The sequence below is a fragment of the Schistocerca serialis genome, chromosome 8 (genome assembly GCF_023864345.2).
Source record: "Schistocerca serialis cubense isolate TAMUIC-IGC-003099 chromosome 8, iqSchSeri2.2, whole genome shotgun sequence".
NCBI classification, from domain to species: domain Eukaryota; kingdom Metazoa; phylum Arthropoda; class Insecta; order Orthoptera; family Acrididae; genus Schistocerca; species Schistocerca serialis.
In genome coordinates this window covers 50,941,234-50,962,195 of record NC_064645.1, presented here as the reverse complement: position 1 = coordinate 50,962,195, position 20,962 = coordinate 50,941,234, and the positions used below count along the sequence as shown (strand labels likewise).

Sequence of the window (20,962 nt, the reverse complement as noted above, 5' to 3'; positions counted from 1 at the left end):
CTAAAACATCCGGTAAAGTAGATGGCAGGGACAGGATAACTCGAAATTGACTAAAACGGGGACACGACAATAAAACATGGCACACTGTTAATGCCTGACCACAAGGGCACTGCGGGGCTGGGTCACCGGAGAGCAGGTAGCGGTGGCTAAACCGGCAATGCCCAATGCGCAACCTGGTCAGAAGGACCTCCTCGCGCTGAGATGGTCGGGAGGATGTTGTCCAAGCAGTTGGGAGCGGTTTTACTGCCCGGAGCTTGTTTCCTTGGAAGGATGACCAAGCATCCCACCACAACGATACAAGCCTCTTACATACATCCCCACGAACGTCAGATGATGGGACACAATGGGAGGCTGGCTGAGGCAGGAGGACTGCAGTCTTGGCTGAAGCATCCGCAGCCTCATTCCCAGGCACTCCTACATGTCCGGGAACCCAGAGAAAGCTGACAGAACCACCATTATCAGCGAAAGAATGGAGGGACTGCTGTATCCGTTGAATCAAGGGATGAACCGGATAGGGAGCTCCAATGCTCTGAAGAGCACTGAGTGAGTCAGAGCAGAGTACATACGATGAATGGCGGTGGCGGCGGGCATACTGAACGGCCTGATGGAGAGCAAAAAGCTCGGCCGTAAAGCTGGAACATTGGTCGAGGAGCCGGTATTTAAAGGTCGCGGCCCCGACGACCATCGTCAGTTTTGGAGCCATCGGTGTAAATAAACCTGTGACCGGCAAGTCGAGCACGAAGTTCGACAAACCGTGAGCAATACACTGCAGCCGGAGTACCCTCCTTCGGGAGTGAGCTGAGGTCGAGATAAATACGAACCGGAGCCTGGAGCCAAGGTGGTGTCGGGCTCTCACCCTCTCTGAAGGTGGTAGGGAGGGCAAAATCCAATTGACGAAGCAGGCGACGGAAGCGGACTCCGGGGGGCAGCAGGGCAGACACATACAACCCGTACTGATGGTCGAGAGAATCGGCGAAGAAGGACTCTTAAGAGGGGTGGTCGGGCATAGCCAACAGCCGGCAGGCATACAGACAGCAGTACGTCGCGCCGGTAGGTCAATGGTAACTCGGCAGCTTCAGCATAAAGACTCTCCACAGGACTAGTGTAGAAGGCTCCGGTCGCAAGACGTATCCCCCGATGGTGGATGGAGTTGAGCCGGTGTAAGAGGGATGGCCGAGCGGACGAGTAGACGAAGCTCCCATAATCCAGCTTCGATCGGACTATGGACCGATACAAGTGAAGCAGGACAGTGCGATCCGCTCCCCAAGATGAACCGCTAAGAACTCTTAGGACATTAAGGGAACGTGTACAACGAGCCGCCAAATAAGAGACATGTGGAGACCAACACAGTTTCCTGTCCAACGTGAGCCCTAGAAACTTAGTTGTGTCCACGAATGGGAGAACAACGGGACCGAGATGTAAGGATGGCGGAAGGAACGCTTTATATCGCCAAAAGTTGATACAAACTTTCTCTTCAGAGAACCGGAAGCCATTTGCCACGCTCCATGAGTAGAGGCTGTCTAGACAACGCTGAAGGCAGCGCTCCAGGAGGCATGTTCTCTGGGCACTGCAGTAGATCGCGAAGTCATCGACAAAGAGAGAGCCTGAGACATTAGGTGGAATGCAATCCATTATTGGATTGATCGCGATGGCAAAAAGGGCTACGCTCAAGACGGAGTCCTGAGGTACTCCGTTCTCCTGGAGGAAGACGTCGGACAATACGGAACCCACACGTACCCTAAACTTTCGATCCATTAAAAAGGAATCAATAAAAAGGGGCAGGCGACCGCGTAGGCCCCACCTGTGCATAGTGCGGAGGATACCTCCTCTCCAACAGGTATCATAAGCCTTCTCCAAGTCGAAGAACACGGCTACCCTTTGGCGTCTTCGCAAAAAGTTGTTCATGATGAATGTCGACAAGGTCACAAGGTGGTCAAAAGCGGAGCGGCGGCGACGAAAGCCGCATTGGACATTAGTAAGTAGTCGTCGAGATTCAAGAATCCAGACTAACCGAGCATTAGCCATGCGCTCCATCACCTTACAGACACAGCTTGTAAGAGAAATGGGGCGGTAACTAGAAGGAAAGTGTCGATCCTTCCCGGGTTTGGGTATAGGAACAACAACGGCGTCACGCCAACGCATGAGGACTTGACCTTCGGTCCAGACGCGAATGTAGGTACGAAGAAGGAAGCTTTTGCCCGCCGGAGAAAGGTGTGCCAGCATCTGAACGTGAATGGCATCTGGCCCCGGAGCAGAGGACCAGGACAGTGCAAGCGCACGTTCGAGTTCCCGCATAGTAAAGGGGGCATTATAAGTTTCCAGATTCAGCGAGTGGAAGGAAGGTCGCCGAGCCTCTTCTGCCTCTTTCCTGGGAAGGAAAGCAGGATGGTAATGGGCGGAGCTTGAAACCTCCGCGAAAAAGCGGCCAAAGGCGTTGGAGACAGCCACAGGATCAACAAGGACCTCATTACCTGAGGTCAGGCCAGGTACCGAGGAGTGGGCCTTAATGCCCGACAGCCGGCGCAGGCTACCCCAAACGACGGAAGAGGGAGTAAAACTGTTAAAGGAGCTGGTGAAAGAGGCCGAACAAGTTTTTTGCTGTCTTTGATGACTCTACGGCATTGCGCTCGGAGTCGTTTGTATTCAATACAATTCGCCAACGTAGGATGGCGGCGAAAGGTGCGTAAAGCACGTCGTCGAGCACGGATAGCGTCCCTACAAGCCTCGTTCCACCAGGGGACGGAAACGCGACGTGAAGAAGAAGTAGTACGAGGAATGGAACGTTCGGCAGCATTGATGATAACAGCCGTGAGGTATTCGACCTGACAGTCACAACTGGGAAAATCGTGGTCCGGAAAGGTCGCCAGGGAGGAGTAAAGTCCCCAGTCAGCTTTCAGTATGTTCCAGCTCGAAGGACGTGGGGATGGGGTGTGGTGCAGGAGACGAACGACACAGGGGAAGTGGTCGCTCGAATAAGCGTCAGAAAGGACATACCACGCGAACCGACGGGCAAGAGTGGTAGAACAGATCGAGAGGTCCAAGTGGGAGTAGGTATGAGTAGAGTCCGAGAGGACAGTCGGGGTGCCGGTATTGAGGCAGACAAGATTGAGATGGTTGAAGACATCCGCCAAGAGTGAGCCTCTTGGACAGGACGCAGGAGAGCCCCAAAGGGGATGATGGGCATTGAAGTCGCCAAACAATAAGAACGGCGGGGGAAGCTGAACGATCAGGTGCATCATGTCAGCCCGACTAACAGCAGATGACGGTGGAGTGTAGATGGTACAAACTGAAAACGTAAAAGCAGAAAGAGTAATGTGGACAGCTATTGCTTGGAGTGGGGTGGTCAATGGGATGGGATGGTAATAAACATCGTCCCGAACGAGCAACATGACCCCACCATGAGCTGGGATACCGTCCACAGGGGTGAGGTCATACCGCTCTGAGGTATAGTGGGTAAAGGCAATATGGTCAGTTGGGCGCAACTTGGTTTCCTGGAGACCAAGGACGAGCGGACAGTGCAGGCGGAGGAGCAGTTTTAACTCCTCCCGATTAGACCGAATACCTGTTATGTTCCAATGAAACAACGCCATCGCTAGTCAAAAGGTTGGGGGAACGAGACGGGGGAAGAGCTGGTCACCTCGACGGCCGCGGAGGGCCAGGTTGCGAGGGAACTACGCTACAACAGACGGGAGGCGGATCCGGTTCCATCGAATCGTCGCCAGCTGTGGCCGCTGTCCCTGGTTGTGTAGGACGGGCCGCATCATTTGCCGACGAAAGGCCGGTGGAGCGCCTGGCAGCAGAGCGTCCCGGCGAAACTGAGGACGGCCGGGAGCAGCGACTCGCGGATGGAGCGTCAGACGAAACGCGCCGGGGTGGAGAGGGGGATAGAGACTTCTTCTTGGAGGCCGTCTTGGAATGCCGAGGAGGCACAGGGATGGTGGGCTGGACCCGAAGAAGGTCCTCACGCGCGGGGTCCGTTTTGGAACGACGGAACTCGGATGCTGGGATCCGGAACGTTTCCCCGATGGATGCCTGAGAAGAGGATCGCTTCTCAGGTGGCGTGGGGGGAGGAGGAGGAGGAAGAGTGGCCCCTGGGGCAGAGGGGGTGGGGGCCACGGGGGGGGAGGATTTGGAAGGGAGGGATTTGGGAGGCGGAGGCAGAGCCCCCTGATGGGCAGAGGAGGCAGAGGGGTGACAGGATAGGGGTGAGGATACCGCGGAAGGAGTGGACACAACTGAGGCAAACGAAGTGGTCAACGGCACGGGATGGAGGCGGTCGTACTTCTTCCTGGCCTCAGAATAAGAGAGCCGATCCAAAGTTTTAATTTCTTGTATTTTCTTCTCCTTCTGATATGCGGGGCAGTCTGAGGATATAGGGGAGTGGACGCCAGGACAATTAATGCACCGAGGTGGTGGGGTGCATGTATGTTCCTCACGAAGAGGACGTCCACAATCGCCACAAAGGGGCTCAGCCTCACACCGTGCCGACATGTGCCCAAAGCGCAAACACCTAAAACAGCGCATAGGGCGGGACGTAAGGTCGCGCGTCACACCGGTAGCACATCACCTTTACCTTCTCCGGGAGAACGTCCCCCTCGAAGGCGAGGATGAAGGCCCCCGTGTCGATGCGACGGTCTTTGGGGCCGCGCTGGACTCGCCGGACGAAATGCACGCCTCGGCACTCCAGGTTGGCCCTGAGCTCCTCATCAGATTGTAGCAGGAGGTCACGATGAAAAATAACCCCCTGCGCCCTATGTAGTGCCAGATGTGGGACAATGGATACTGGGATGTCCCCTAGGCGGTCGCACGCCTGGAGCGCCGCCGACTGTGTGGCGGAGGTTGTCTTGATAAGGACGGACCCTGAACGCATCTTGCTGAGAGCCTCGATTTCCCCGAAGACGTCCTCAATGTGCTGAACAAAGAACATGGGCTTGGAGGTGGCGAACGTCCCCCCATCGGTTCGAGAACAGACCAAATAGCGGGGGAAGTACTTCGCCCCAAGCCGGCGGGCCTGTCCCTCCTCCCATGGAGTGGCCAAGGGGGAAAGGGCAGGAGAACCAGAACTAGAAATGGTACCTTTTCTTTTGAAAGACTCGGCCGCAGAGCGACCTGATACATGTTGACGTTTCATCTGCGAAACGTCCGCCCCGATACCACCCACTCCGACCAGGGGCTCTCCCCACGGGCGCCACCCAGCTGCAGCAAGGGCCACCTGGCAGGATGACCATTGCCGGGAGTCCTGATGCCCCAAAGAGACGGGCATCTACTCCTAGGCCGACGTGGGGAGGGTGCAGCTCAGGTATCGGCAGTACGATCCCTGTGTTGTCAGGGGGCTACAACCTAGAGGGTACATGACGACCCCACCACAACGGGCTGGCTACCGTGCTGGATTTCTGATGCCATGGAAAGTCCATCATGATCGCCGGTGCAGATGGAGATGCACTATGGGCGTAACTTGGACAACCCATCAGGCGTTTAGGCCCAGTTTGAGGAATAGTGGGTATGGTTACAACGCCGGTGCAATGCTGAGTGCCAAGGTCTTAGTGCACTTAGGACCAGTGGTACACCATGTAAGGTGTCCTTCCCCAAAAGGCTCGTACTTCTGTAGAATTTTGAAAAATGGAGGTCAAACCCCAAGGGGGACTATTACATGGAAGGCCGAAATGGTTGAAACTCCTTTTAGTCGCCTCTTACGACAGGCAGGAATACCTCGGGCCTATTCTTAACCCGGACCAGCAGGGGGAAGTGGTGGGTGAGGCCACGTGCCTCCACCTTTCATATGGCGCCTTGCAGTCTACGTTCAACGATATACACAGTAGAGGAGCAATAGTGGAGGCAAAAGTTATCAGCATTTAAAGATAGTTATGCTGAGGACCACACAGCTGCTGCTGCTAGACCCCTGTCTACTAGAAAGAGAGACTCAATACCCAGCCCTGTGGGACCCTATTCTCTTGGATATGGGGGTAGTGTGGGAGGCACCAACTCTAATCCAGAAGTATGGTGCAATAAGTTCTGGATAAAAATAGGGAGCAGAACCAGGAGACCTCATTTGTTCAAGGTAGAGAGGATGTGGCGTTGCCATAGGATGTCATAAGCCTATTGCAGGTCGAAGAAGACGGCTATAAGCTTTTATGTCAGGCAAAAGCCGTTTGGGTGGCAGACTCCAGGTAAACCTGATCAGTAATGGAATGGCTTTTGTGGAGGTCATCTTGGGACAGAGCTAGAAGAAATCGATACCCAAGGAGCCAACATAGCTGATAACTCACAATGCTTTCAAGCAGCTTCCAGAACATTGATGAAACAAACTGGGTGATAAGTGTCAATCTCTAGAGGGTGCTTGCCCGGGTTCAGTGTTAGGATGATGATGCTTTCTGGCCATTGCGATGAGAACTCTCACCCTGTCTTAAGATGCAGTTCAAGGTGGCAAAGCTATGACGCTACAATCCACTTTAAGTGCTTCATTATTAGGTTGTGGATATGGCCAAGCCCTCGGGCTGTATCAGGGATATAGGAGAAGATACTGACGAATTCCCACTCGCTGAATGGAGAATTATATGGCTCCAAGCAGCGTGTAGTAGAAAATAACTACTTTCATTTCACCTGCTGTTTCAGTGTAAAAGGCAGGTTAGTAATTCTCAGATGTTGAAGTTCCAGCATAATTCAGAGCAAAATGTTCAGCAAAGGCGTATGGATCAGTGTAGACAGCAGCATTCAAGATAATACCAGGAACATCTGCAGGTTTTTTATCTCTAGAAACTTCTCATCTTTGTCCAACCTGCAAAGGAGAGGTGCAATATACAGTACATGGTCCAATGGTCGGAACATAACATTCCCAGCTTGCTCACATCCATTTTATTAGGTGGCGGAACCAGGCACGGAGCCACTTGAAGGCAATGAGGTGCTCCATCGATAGTAGCCGCTCATGGCATTGGGGACCCCATCTACGATCTGTAATGGCCTGTTTGATACCTGGTGATCACGATATCTTATTCCAATGGGGAGGGCCAAAAAACTAGGGATTGCTTGCTATACCAGCTGCCAAACAAGTGACTGTAGTTGTACTCTTAGACTCCATCATCAGTATCTTCATGCAGCAGGGGCAAAGTGCGACAGGCAATCGGGGTAGGCGTCCACTGGAGCGACAGGAAGATTGGGAAGTGGTCTCTACCACACAGGTCAATGGGGACTCTTCAGTGGATGGACAGGAAAAGACAAGGGCTGCAGATGGAAAGGACAATGTCGAAATTCCATGAACCACACTGAAGAGTGTGGGAGTACCGCCAAAGTTAAAGTTCTGCCAGTAGATTTTCTATGCCTTTAATGCAGCGGCCACTGATAGTAGTTCCACTCTACAAAGGGTTATGTACGTTGAAATCACCCTAGATTGGGATAGGAGTGGAGAGCTGAAAACCAATATGAACAGTGTTTGGTGACACTTCATCGGGAGGAAGGTAAACACTGCAGATGGTAACTTTCTGAAGTATCCTTACCGAAACAGCCATAGCCTCCAAAGGTGTACTAAGATGCACAACTTCGCTATGTAGTTCTACAACATATGTGCCAACTCTGCCCGACACCCTTTCATAGCCAGCAAGAGTCTTAGAATATCTTTGGTATTCACGTTGCTGGAAACAGTCTTCTTTAGTGGGAATCTAACGGAAAATCCTACAATTTATTTAAAAAACCGTTACCGCCATATTTATTAATGTAGAAATCTAAAATTTTTATGGGTAAAGCAAAAAAGCTGCGTTTTAACCGAAAAATACGAAATATGTAGGGTTAATACGAAGGTTGAATGAAAGGTAATGCCTCTACCTTCGTTAATTGGATTTGGATGGGAATATTTTAATAAATCAAGCGCAGAAATAAACCTTAGAATGTTATCTTTAATTACCGATAAGCACTTTCCGCAGAATCATCAGGTAATTGGAGACATTTCTGCCAACGATGAACAAGTTTTCTGAAGCTGTCTCGGAAGAAGTCGACACTTTCCACAACCACAGCCTCTCAGTTCCCTTGTCTTCATCAGAAGCATAATGACGTCCCTGCAGGACATTATCAAGAACAGATCGAAGTCAGACGGTGCTAAATCTGGACTGTGTAGAGGATGCTTGTGAAACTATGTGGTTGCTGTCACAGGACGTCCGACACTGTCACAGGTAGGTGTTCCACCTCAACGTCTTTGAACTTACTCGTCCAACGACGCACAGTACTCAACACAATCACCATAAACGCTTTCATTCTGACGAGTCTCCTTTGGGGTGACACCTTCTGCTGTCAAAAATTCAATGACTGCACGTTGCTTAAATGGAATTGACCGACCTTCTGCGCAGGGTTCCATACTTCACACTGTAACAACAACCGTTCAATGCTGAGGCTTCCCGCCAACCGGAGCTGTAGAGAAGAGGCTACAGAGCAAGCCAGTACCTGCCGCATACCAATGCTGCGAACTGTTGAGTTACGAAGGTGGAGACATTACTTTTAGTCAACCCTCGTATTTATCCAGAAATTTGAATTTAATTTGCTTTTTATAAAAAGCCGTAACTCAAATTATAATTATGCAATTAATCTGATAGTTTTATTGTGTCCTGAGAAGGTTATAAGACCACTGAACTACAGTTATTAATTTATTGTACAAATTGTGTCATTAACAGAGGTTTAATTTTGTACAACCAAAATTAACTTTTTTCTTCATATAATCATCTAAAAATCAGAATGTCATTGCAGGATCTCGTATTTTTTAGTTCCACGGAGACAGCAACACGTTGCGAACAGTTCCTGAAAATTTCGTAGCATTAGCCCGTATACATTGAGGAAAGGCTTCCAATAACTTAAAAATTTAGAAGAGAGAAAATGAGATTAAAAGATTTTCTCCTCGTACTTCTACATGTAATAAGCTTACCTCAATTTTCAAATCCTCAATACTGATACCCCTCATTCTCCAGGTTTTTCTTTTCTCCTTTTCGAATCTGCCTGATCTATATTTACAGGTACGACGCTGACCTGTTAGCTTTCTTGTCCCTGCTCTCGTCGATGGTGTAAAATGCTTTTGTTGTAAACACGAGGATCTATATAAACTCTCAACACTTCAATTTCCGTTATTTTAACATAAAACTGCATCATAGACACCTAATATGAGTACTTCAAACCCACAGAATGTCTTTTTGAGCATCTAATCCAAATTACATTGAGACTCGTTTGCATTTTGTCTCTTTCTGTGAAGACACTTCCTCAATAAGTGAGGATTTGCAAGAAACCTGAAAGTGGATAAATCGCATTGATAACAGGTTCTGGTAATGAGTTTCTGTAAAGGCTTCTCATTTATGTTGTTGAACTTACACCAATCGTCTTTCGGACACAGACTGTGCATTGGCATTTGGCCAGTGCATAGTTCGTGGAAAAAAATTGCTCACGCAGCAGGCATCATTGCCTCTAAATTGTGCTCGTTTTTCCTGATAGCTATTCCATAAAATAAACAAAGAAAATCAGTTTCTTTCAGAGTGAGGCTGCCTTTACCTCCTAGTGGTTTTCCATCCACAAGCACTTCACCTTTCTTTTTCAGCAAGCGATGAAGCCTACCACCAAGCCTGTTTTGGATGTGGCAAACATTTCAATTTTTTATTGTATTGTACGAATTTTTATCTGTTACTGCTTTGAACGAAGAGGAGTCCCCATTACCAAAGTATTTAGTGTAACACCATACTGGTCCTCATATCTGGAGAACTGCAGCAGCCTCTGTGCCCCCACTTGAGCCACTAAGTCTTGGAGCATGCTACTGCATCCTTTTCTTGCCACAGTTTCTTACCATCTTCATCGTTGTAGATTTTCGTTGTTATGGCTGTCTATAAGAACGAAAAAATATTAATGTTGCCTATTTTATTATATTTTTTAGTTAAAACAGCTCTTTTGCTTTACACATGCAAAATTTTACATTTTTACATTAATAAATATGGCTGTAATGATTTTTAAAGAAATGTTAACATTTTCCTTTACATCCCCCTCCCCTTAATAATTTAAAGGCATTTCTAAACCTGCTATCAATATAAAATTCACACAACAGATTAAACTGTGTATATCGAGGAAATATTTTTGAGAAATCGATCTTTTGGACCAAAATCTGTTACATCCTTTTAAGGGCAATGAAGTCAGGTGATGTGTTTGAAAGATGTCTTAGCTCTGCCAGGTGTTGCAAGGAACCACTAGAACTGCACTTGAGGATGATATGTACAGCGAGACCATGAAAGGACCAAGGAGGCAGTTTATACGCTAGGGTCACCTGGTGCCACTGGTTGATGGGTTAAGGAAGAGAGAGAGGTTCTGTGTTCCATTGCACAGTACGATGCAGGGCCTCAAGGGCCGCCAGAATCTCCACCTCAGCCACAGGAATGGAATAGGTGGCATGTGTTTTCCTGGGGGTCAGCAGGAACCAATCCTTTGAGAACTTTTCCTTATCTTTCCTCTGCTTAGAGGATTTAGATGATTGCGAGGGATTCTCTGCGTCAGTTTCAGTTAATGGTGATTATCGCAAAACCCTGACTGGTATCTAGTTGTAGACTGGCAGAAGCCTTGAGGAAGTGTGTCCAAGGACACCACCTTGGCGAGAGACAGGAGGAACGTGGTTTGACTGGGAAGTGGTGACACGTCTCCAGCGAATGGGAGGCCAATGCTCCGAAAGTAGATGTGGACAAAGTTGCAGGAGTAGAGTCCCCAACCACCAGGCGAGCAGGCTTAGTCAAGCCACCCTGAGGGCCAATATAGAAGATTTAATGTGCAGGAGTACTGTCACCAAAGGGCTCGACATTGTCAGAGCTACAGCACATGCTGGGTGCAACTGCTCATACTACTACGTAGCTTCTTGTTAAGTTAGTTTGTCTGAAGTCTTACGTTCTTTCACTTTCGTCTCTTGCTGTAAATTGTGCAGTCTGGTAGGCAGGGATAATGGTTCTTTCTACAGTTGGCTCAGATGGGGAAAGGGACGCAAGGAGTGTTCACATGCACATCTACAGATGGGACTAGGGTGTATTGCAGAGATGTGCCCATATTTCAAGCACTACACACACCGCACGAGGACGGGGAGGGGGGGTGAGCATACCATTTGACATATTGGTATACCATCACCTTTATCATTTCAGGCTATGAATCGCCCAGCAAGGCGAAGATACAGGCAAAGGTAGCAACCTGTTTGTCCTTTACTTTTTGGTTGGGTTTAAGGGCGCTCAACTGCTGAGGTCATTAGCGCCCAGTCACTGGTGTTAGAGCACATGGAATCTGCTAAAACTCAAGGGGATGGGGGGGACACCAGAAGGACCTGACAAAGATGCAGATAAAATAAGTAAAAAGGTTAAATGTCTTTGGACAAGCCAGTTAAAGTTATAAAACGCAGAATACGAGCAGCTGCTCGAGCGTCATCAGCTAAAACATCTGGTAAAGTAGATGGCAGGGACAGGACAACACGAAATTGACTAAAACGGGGACATGACAAAACATGGCGCACTGTTAATGCCTGACCACAAGGGCACTGCGGGGCTGGGTCACCGGAGAGCAGGTAGCGGTGGCTAAACCGGCAATGCCCAATCCGCAACCTGGTCAGAAGGACCTCCTCGCGCCGAGATGGTCGGGAGGATGTTGTCAAAGCAGTTGGGAGCGGTTTTACTGCCTGGAGCTTGTTTCCTTGGAGGGATGACCAAGCATCCCACCACAACGACACAAGCCTCTTACATACATCCCCACGAACGTCAGATGACGGGACACAGTGGGAGGCTGGCCGAGGCAGGAGGACTGCAGCCTTGGCTGCAGCATCCGCAGCCTCATTCCCAGGCACTCCTACATGTCCGGGAACCCACAGAAAGCTAACAGAACCACCATTATCGGCGAAAGAATGGAGGGACTGCTGTATCCGTTGAAGCAAGGGATGGACCGGATAGGGAGCTCCAAGGCTCTGAAGAGCACTGAGTGAGTCAGAGCAGAGTACGTACAATGAATGGCGGTGGCGGTGGCGGCGGGCATACTGAACAGCTTGATGGAGAGCAAAAAGCTCGGCCGTAAAGCTCGAACATTGGTCGAGGAGCCGGTATTTAAAGGTGGCGGCCCCGACGACAAAGGCACAGCCGACACCGTCGTCAGTTTTGGAGCCATCGGTGTAAATAAAGGTGTGACCGGCAAGTCGAGCACGAAGTTCGACAAACCGTGAGCAATACACTGCAGCCGGAGTACCCTCCTTCGGGAGTGAGCTGAGGTCAAGATAAATATGAACCGGAGCCTGGAGCCAAGGTGGTGTCGGGCTCTCACCCTCTCTGAAGGTGGTAGGGAGGGCAAAATCCAATTGTCGAAGCAGGCGACGGAAGCGGACTCCGGGGGGGCAGCAGGGCAGACACATACAACCCGTACTGACGGTCGAGAGAATCGGCGAAGAAGGACTTGTAAGAGGGGTGGTCGGGCATAGACAACAGCCGGCAGGCATACCGACACAGCAGTACGTCGCGCCGGTAGGTCAATGGTAACTCTGCAGCTTCAGCATAAAGACTCTCGACAGGACTAGTGTAGAAGGCTCCGGTCGCAAGACGTATCCCCCGATGGTGGATGGAGTTGAGCCAGCGTAAGAGGGATGGCCGAGCGGACGAGTAGACGAAGCTCCCATAATCCAGCTTCGATTGGACTATGGACCGATACAAGCGAAGCAGGACAGTGCGATCCGCTCCCCAAGATGAACCGCTAAGAACTCTGAAGACATTAACGGAACGTGTACAACGGGCCGCCAAATAAGAGACATGTGGAGACCAACACAGTTTCCTGTCCAACGTAAGCCCTAGAAACTTAGTTGTGTCCACGAATGGGAGAACAACGGGACCGAGATGTAAGGATGGCGGAAGGAACGCTTTATATCGCCAAAAGTTGATACAAACCGTCTTCTCTTCAGAGAACCGGAAGCCATTTGCCACGCTCCATGAGTAGAGGCTGTCTAGACAACGCTGAAGGCAGCGCTCCAGGAGGCATGTTCTCTGGGCACTGCAGTAGATCGCGAAGTCATCGACAAAGAGAGAGCCTGAGACATTAGGTGGAATGCAATCCATAATTGGATTGATCGCGATGGCAAAAAGGGCTACGCTAAAGACGGAGCCCTGAGGCACTCCGTTCTCCTGGAGGAAGACGTCGGACAATACGGAACCCACACGTACCCTAAACTTTCGTTCCGTTAAAAAGGAATCAATAAAAAGGGGCAGGCGACCGCGTAGGCCCCACCTGTGCATAGTGCGGAGGATACCTCCTCCCCAACAGGTATCATAAGCCTTCTCCAAGTCGAAGAACACGGCTACCGTTTGGCGCCTTCGCAAAAAGTTGTTCATGATGAATGTCGACAAGGTCACAAGGTGGTCAAAAGCGGAGCGACGGCGACGAAAGCCGCATTGGATATTAGTAAGCAGTCGTCGAGATTCAAGAATCCAGACTAACCGAGCATTAACCATGCGCTCCATCACCTTACAGACAAAGCTTGTGAGAGAAATGGGGCGGTAACTAGAAGGAAGGTGTCTATCCTTCCCGGGTTTGGGTATAGGAACAACAATGGCGTCACGCGAACGCCTGGGGACTTGCCCTTCGGTCCAGACGCTATTGTGGGTACGAAGAAGGAAGCTTTTGCCCGCCGGAGAAAGGTGTGCCAGCATCTGAACGTGAATGGCATCTGGCCCCGGAGCAGAGGATCGGGACAGTGCAAGCGCACGTTCGAGTTCCCGCATAGTAAAGGGGGCATTATAAGTTTCCAGATTCAGCGAGTGGAAGGAAGGTCGCCGAGCCTTTTCTGCCTCTTTCCTGGGAAGGAAGGCAGGGTGGTAATGGGCGGAGCTTGAAACCTCCGCGAAAAAGCGGCCAAAGGCGTTGGAGACAGCCACAGGATCAACAAGGACTTCATTACCTGAGGTCAGGCCAGGTACCGAGGAGTGGGCCTTAATGCCCGACAGCCGGCGCAGGCTACCCCAAACGACGGAAGAGGGAGTAAAACTGTTAAAGGAGCTGGTGAAAGAGGCCCAACAAGCTTTTTTGCTGTCTTTGATGATTCTACGGCATTGCGCTCGGAGCCGTTTGTATTCAATACAATTCGCCAACGTAGGATGGCGGCGAAAGGTGCGTAAAGCACGTCGTCGAGCACGGATAGCGTCCCTACAAGCCTCGTTCCACCAGGGGACGGAAACGCGACGTGAAGAAGAAGTAGCACGAGGAATGGAACGTTCGGCAGCATTGATAATAACAGCCATGAGGTATTCGACCTGACTGTCACAAGTGAGAAAATCGTGGTCCGGAAAGGTCGCCAGGGAGGAGTAAAGTCCCCAGTCAGATTTCAGTATGTTCCAGCTCGAAGGACGTGGGGATGGGGTGTGGCGCAGGAGACGAACGACACAGGGGAAGTGGTCACTCGAATAGGTGTCAGAGAGGACATACCACTCGAACCGACGGGCAAGAGTGGTAGAACTGATCGAAAGGTCCAAGTGGGAGTAGGTCTGAGTTGAGTCTGAGAGGAAAGTCAGGGCGCCAGTATTGAGGCTGATAAGATTGAGATGGTTGAAGACATCCGCCAAGAGTGAGCCTCTTTGACAGGATGCAGGAGAGCCCCAAAGGGGATGATGGGCATTGAAGTCGCCAAACAATAAGAACGGCGGGGGAAGCTGAACGATCAGGTGCGTCATGTCAGCCCGACTAACAGCAGATGACGGTGGAGTGTAGATGGTACAAACTGAAAAAGTAAAAGCAAAAAGAGTAATGCGGACAGCTATTGCTTGGAGTGGGGTGGTCGATGGGATGGTAATAGACATCGTCCCGAACGAGCAACATGACCCCACCATGATCTGGGATACCGTCCACAGGGGTGAGGTCATACCGCTCCAAGGTATAGTGGGTAAAGGCAATATGGTCAGTCGGGCGCAACTTGGTTTCCTGGAGACCAAGGACGAGCGGACAGTGCAGGCGGAGGAGCAGTTGTAATTCCTCCCGATTAGATCGAATACCTCTTATGTTCCAATGAAACAACGCCATCGCTAGTCAAAAAGTTGGGGGAACGAGACGGGGAAGAGCTGGTCACCTCGATGGCCGTGGAGGGCCAGGTTGCGAGGCAACAACGCTACAACCGACGGGAGGCGGATCCGGTTCCATCGACTCGTCGCCAGCTGCGGCTGCTGTCCCTGGTTGTGTAGGAGGGGCCGCAGCATTTGCCGACGAAAGGCCGGTGGAGCGCCTGGCAGCAGAGCGTCCCGGCGAAACTGAGGACGGCCAGGAGCAGCGACTCACGGATGAAGCCTCAGACGAAACGCGCCAGGGTGGAGAGAGGGATAGAGACTTCTTCTTGGAGGCCGTCTTGGAAGGCCGAGGAGGCACAGGGATGGTAGGCTGGACCCAAAGAAGGTCCTCACACGCGGGGTCCGTTTTGGAACGCCGGACCTCGGAAGCTGGGGTCCGGAACGTTTCCCAGATGGACGCCTGAGAAGAGGATCGCTTCTCAGGTGGCGTGGGGGGAGGAGGAGGAGGAAGGGTGGCCCCTGGGGCAGAGGGGGTGGGGGCCATGGGGGAGGAGGATTTGGAAGGGAGGGATTTGGAAGGCAGAGGCAGAGGCCCCTGATGGGCAGAGGAGGCAGAGGGGGGACAGGATAGGGGGTGAGGATACCGCGGAAGGAGTGGACACAACTGAGGCAAACGAAGTGGTCAATGGCACGGGATGAAGGCGGTCATACTTCTTCCTGGCCTCAGAATAAGAGAGACGATGTAAAGTTTTGATTTCTTGTATCTTCTTCTCCTTCTGATAGGCGGGGCAGTCTGAGGATCTAGGCGAGTGGACGCCAGGACAATTAATGCACCGAGGTGGTGGGGTGCATGTATGTTCCTCACGAAGAGGACGTCCACAATCGCCACAAAGGGGCTCAGCCTCACACCGTGACGACATGTGCCCAAAGCGCAAACACCTAAAACATCGCATAGGAGGCGGGACGTAAGGTCGGACGTCACACCGGTAGCACATCACCTTTACCTTCTCCGGGAGAACGTGCCCCTCGAAGGCGAGGATAAAGGCCCCGGTGTCGATGCGACGGTCTTTGGGGCCGCGCTGGACTCGCCGGACGAAATGCACGCCGCAGCGCTCCAGGTTGGCCCTGAGCTCCTCATCAGATTGTAGCAGGAGGTCACGATGAAAAATAACCCCCTGCATCCTATTTAGTGCCAGATGTGGGACAATGGATACTGGGATGTCCCCTAGGCGGTCGCACGCCTGGAGCGCCGCCGACTGTGTGGCGGAGGTGGTCTTGATAAGAACGGACCCAGATCGCATCTTGCTGAGAGCCTCGATTTCCCCGAAGACGTCCTCAATGTGCTGAACAAAGAACATGGGCTTGGAGGTGGCGAACGTCCCCCCATCGGTTCGAGAACAGACCAAATAGCGGGGGAAGTACTTCGCCCCAAGCCGGCGGGCCTGTCCCTCCTCCCATGGAGCGGCCAAGGGGGAAAGGGCAGGAGAACCACAACTAGAAACGGTACCTTTTCTTTTGAAAGACTCGGCCGCAGAGCGACCTGATACATGTTGACGTTTCATCTGCGAAACGTCCGCCCCAATCCCACCCACTCCGACCAGGGGCTCTCCCCACGGGCGCCACCCAGCCGCAGCAAGGGCCACCTGGCAGGATGACCATTGCCGGGAGTCCTGATGCCCCAAAGAGACGGGCATCTACTCCTTGGCCGACGTGGGGAGGGTGCAGCTCAGGTATCAGCAGTACGATCCCTGTGTTGTCAGGGGGCTACAACCTAGAGGGTACATGACGACCCCACCACAACGGGCTGGCTACCGTGCTGGATTTCTGGTGCCATGGAAAGTCCATCATGATCGCCGGTGCAGATGGAGATGCACTATGGGCGTAACTTGGACAACCCATCAGGCGTTTAGGCCCAGTTTGAGGAATAGTGGGTATGGTTACAACGCCAGTGCAATGCTGAGTGCCAAGGTCTTAGTGCACTTAGGACCAGTGGTACACCAAGTTAGGTGTCCTTCCCCAAAAGGCTCGTACTTCTGTAGAATTTTGAAAAATGGAGGTCAAACCCCAAGAGGGACCATCACATAGAAGGCCGAAACGGTTGAAACTCCTTTTAGTCGCCTCTTACGACAGGCAGGAATACCTCGGGCCTATTCTTACCCCAGACCCGCAGGGGGGTGTTTGTCCTTTGGTCGCTATGGACACGATGGACAAAGTGTACACCCTGTTGCTTCAAGTTGGTCCGTAGCTGATCACCAGACTGCAAAAGCAGGGCTCTGAAAAATGATCCCCTGAACGATATTTAGAGTATTATGGGAAGTGACAGTCACTATTATGTCACCCAACTTGTTACAAGCTAGCCACGCCCATAACGGGGCAGGGGATGCTGATTTGATCAAACCTAAGCCAATTTATTTTAGAGATGGCTGCCACCCTTCGAAACTTGTCTAATATTTCCACAAAAAATAGGGGCTTTGTGTTCAAGAAGCAATCCCTATCAGTCCATGTTCAAACTAAGTATTTTGGGGGGAGGGGGGGGGGGGGGAGTATTTCTGTGCTTGCCACTTAGTCTTATGTTCCTGCCATAGCATATCCATCTAATTTAACATTTTAGGTTAGATCCTTGCGTCCCTTTCCCGGAATTGACCCGTGGTCTAGGGGTAGCGTCTTAGATTCATAATCAAAACGTCTTCGGTCCCGGGTTCGATCCCCGCCACTGCCTAAACTTTGATAATCAGCATTTGCGGCCGAAGAACTGAGCCTCATTCTGCTAACGGCCTTGTCAAAGAGGGCGGAGTAGCGGATAGAGGTTCAGGGCACTCTCTTGTCCTAGGGGTGGGAAATTGCCCCTAAAGGCGGAAGAATCAACAATAATCAACGACATGAGGATGCAGAAGGCAATAGAAAACACTGCCTTAAAGACACGTAACGTATCCACAGGACATGTGGCCTGTAATTGAAGAAGTGTCATGATCTCTCCATTGGCAAAAGATTCCGGAATAGTCCCCCATTCGGATCTCCGGGAGGGGACTGCCAATGGGGAGGTTACCATGAGAAAAAGATTGAATAATCAACGAAAGGATAACGTTCTACGAGTCGGGGCGTGGAATGTCAGAAGCTTGAACGTGGTAGGGAAACTAGAAAATCTGAAAAGGGAAATGCAAGGGCTCAGTCTAGATATAGTAGGGGTCAGTGAAGTGAAGTGGAAGGAAGACAAGCATTTCTGGTCAGATGAGCATCGGGTAATATCGACAGCAGCAGAAATTGGTATAAAAGGTGTAGGATTCGTTATGAATAGGAAGGTAGGGCAGAGGGTGTGTTACTGTGAACAGTTCAGTGACTGGGTTGTTCTAATCAGAATCTAAAGCAGACCAACACCGACAACGATAGTTCAGGTATACATGCCGACGTCGCAAGCTGAAGATGAACAGAGGAAGTGTATGAGGATATTGAAAGGGTAATGCAGTACGTAAAGGGGGACGAAAATCTAATAGTCATGGGCGATGAATGCAGTTCTAGGGGAAGGAGTAGAAGAAAAGGTTAAAGGAGAATATGGCCTTGGGACAAGGAATGAAAGAGGAGAAAGACTAATTGAGTTCTGTAACAAGTTTCAGCTAGTAATAGCGAATACCCTGTTCAAGAATCACAAGAGGTGGTGGTATACTTGGAAAAGGCCGGGAGATACGGGAAGATTTCAATTAGATTACATCATGGTCAGACAGATTCCGAAATCAGATACTGGGTTGTAAGGCGTACCCAGGAGCAGATATAGACTCAGATCACAATATAGTAGTGATGAAGAGTAGGCTGAAGTTCAAGACATTAGTCAGGAAGAATCAATACGCACAGAAGTGGGATACGGAAATACTAAGGAATGACGAGATACGTTTGAAGTTCTCTAACGCTATAGATACAGCAATAAGGAATAGCTCAGTAGGCAGTACAGTTGAAGAGGAATGGACATCTCTAAAAAGGGCCATTACAGAAGTTGGGAAGGAAAACATAGGTACAAAGACGGTAGCTGCGAAGAAACCATGGATAACAGAAGAAGTACTTCAGTTGATTGATGAAAGGAGGAACTACAAACATGTTCCAGGAAAATCAGGAATACAGAAATACAAGTCGCTGGGGAATGAAATAAATAGGAAATGCAGGGAAGCTAAGACGAAATGGCTGCAGGAAAAATGTGAAGACATCTAAAAAGATGATTGTCGGAAGGACAGACTCAGCATACAGGAAAGTCAAAACATCCTTTGGTGACACTAAAAGCAACGGTGGTAACCTTAGGAGTGCAACGGGAATTCCACTTTTAAATGCAGAAGAGAGAGCAGATAGGTGGAGAGAATACATTGAAAGCCTCTATGAGGGTGAAGATGTCTGATGTGATAGAAGAAGGAACAGGAGTCGATTTAGGAGAGATAGTGGATCCAGTATTAGAATCGGAATTTAAAAGAGCTTTGGAGGACTTACGGTCAAATAAGGCAGAAGGGATAGATAACATTCCATCAAAATTTCTAAAATCATTGGGGGAAGTGGCAACGAAACGACTATTCACGTTGGTGTGTAGAATATATGAGTCTGGCGATATACCATCTGACTTTCGGAAAAGCATCATCCACACAATTCCGAAGACGGCAAGAGCTGACAAGTGCGAGAATTATCGTACAATCAGCTTAACAGCTCATGCATCGAAGCTGCTTACAAGAATATACAGAAAAATGGAAAATAAAATTGAGAATGCGCAGTTTGTCTTTAGGAAAAGTAAAGGGACGAGAGAGGCAATTCTGACGTTACGGCCAATAATGGAAGCAAGGCTAATGAAAAATCAAGACACTTTCATAGATTTGTCGACCTGGAAAAAGCGTTCGACAATATAAAATGGTGCAAGCTGTTCGAGATTCTGAAAAAAGTAGGGGTAAGCTATAGGGAGAGACGGGTTATATACAATAAGTACAACAACCAAGAGGGAATAATAAGAGTGGACGATCAAGAACGAAGTGCTCGTATTAAGAAGGGTGTAAGACAAGGCTGTAGCCTTTCGCCCCTACTCTTCAATCTGTACATCGAGGAAGCAATGACGGAAATAAAGGTTCAGGAGTGGAATTAAAATACAAGGTGAAAGGATATCAATGATACGATTCGCTGATGACGTTGCTATCCTGAGTGAAAGTGAAGAAGAATTAAATGATCTGCTGAACGGAATGAACAGTCTAATGAGTACACAGTATGGTTTGAGAGTAAATCGGAGACAGACGAAGGTAATGAGAAGTAGTAGAAATGAGAACAGCGAGAAACTTAACATCAGGATTGATGGTCACGAAGTCAATGAAGTTAAGGAATTCTGCTACCTAGGCAGTAAAATAACCAATGACGGACGGAGCAAGGAGGACATCAAAAGCAGACTCGCTGTGGCAAAAAAGGCATTTCTGGCCAAGAGAAGTCTACTAATATCAAATACCGGCCTTAATTTGAGGAAGAAATTTCTGAGGATGTACGTCTGGAGTACAGCATTGTATGGTAGTGAAACATGGACTGTGGGAAAACCGGAACAGAAGAGAATCGAAGCATTTGGGATGTGGTGCTACAGACGAATGTTGAAAATTAGGTGGACTGATAAGGTAAGGAATGAGGAGGTTCTACACAGAATCGGAGAGGAAAGGAATATGTGGAAAACACTGATAAGGAGAAGGGACAGGATGATAGGACATCTGCTAAGACATGAGGGAATGACTTCCATGGTACTAGAGGGAGCTGTAGAGGGCAAAAACTGTAGAGGAAGACAGATTGGAATACGTCAAGCAAATAATTGAGGACGTAGGTTGCAAGTGCTACTCTGAGATGAAGAGGTTAGCACAGGAAAGGAATTCGTGGGGGGCTGCATCAAACCAGTGAGACTGATGAAAAAAGTTAGATCTCCGCATTAAACGAGAATTTTCCTTCTATAGAGACTGTTGGGGCTG

The 20,962-nt window shown here is 49.9% G+C and overlaps 1 protein-coding gene across 1 annotated transcript in view; it reads right to left on the bottom strand.

Annotated features, from left to right (window-relative positions):
- The window catches only part of LOC126416590 (cardiomyopathy-associated protein 5-like), a 91,193-nt gene that overhangs the window by 59,591 nt on the left and 10,640 nt on the right, over positions 1-20,962 (bottom strand). The gene's annotated exons all lie outside the window — the stretch shown is intronic.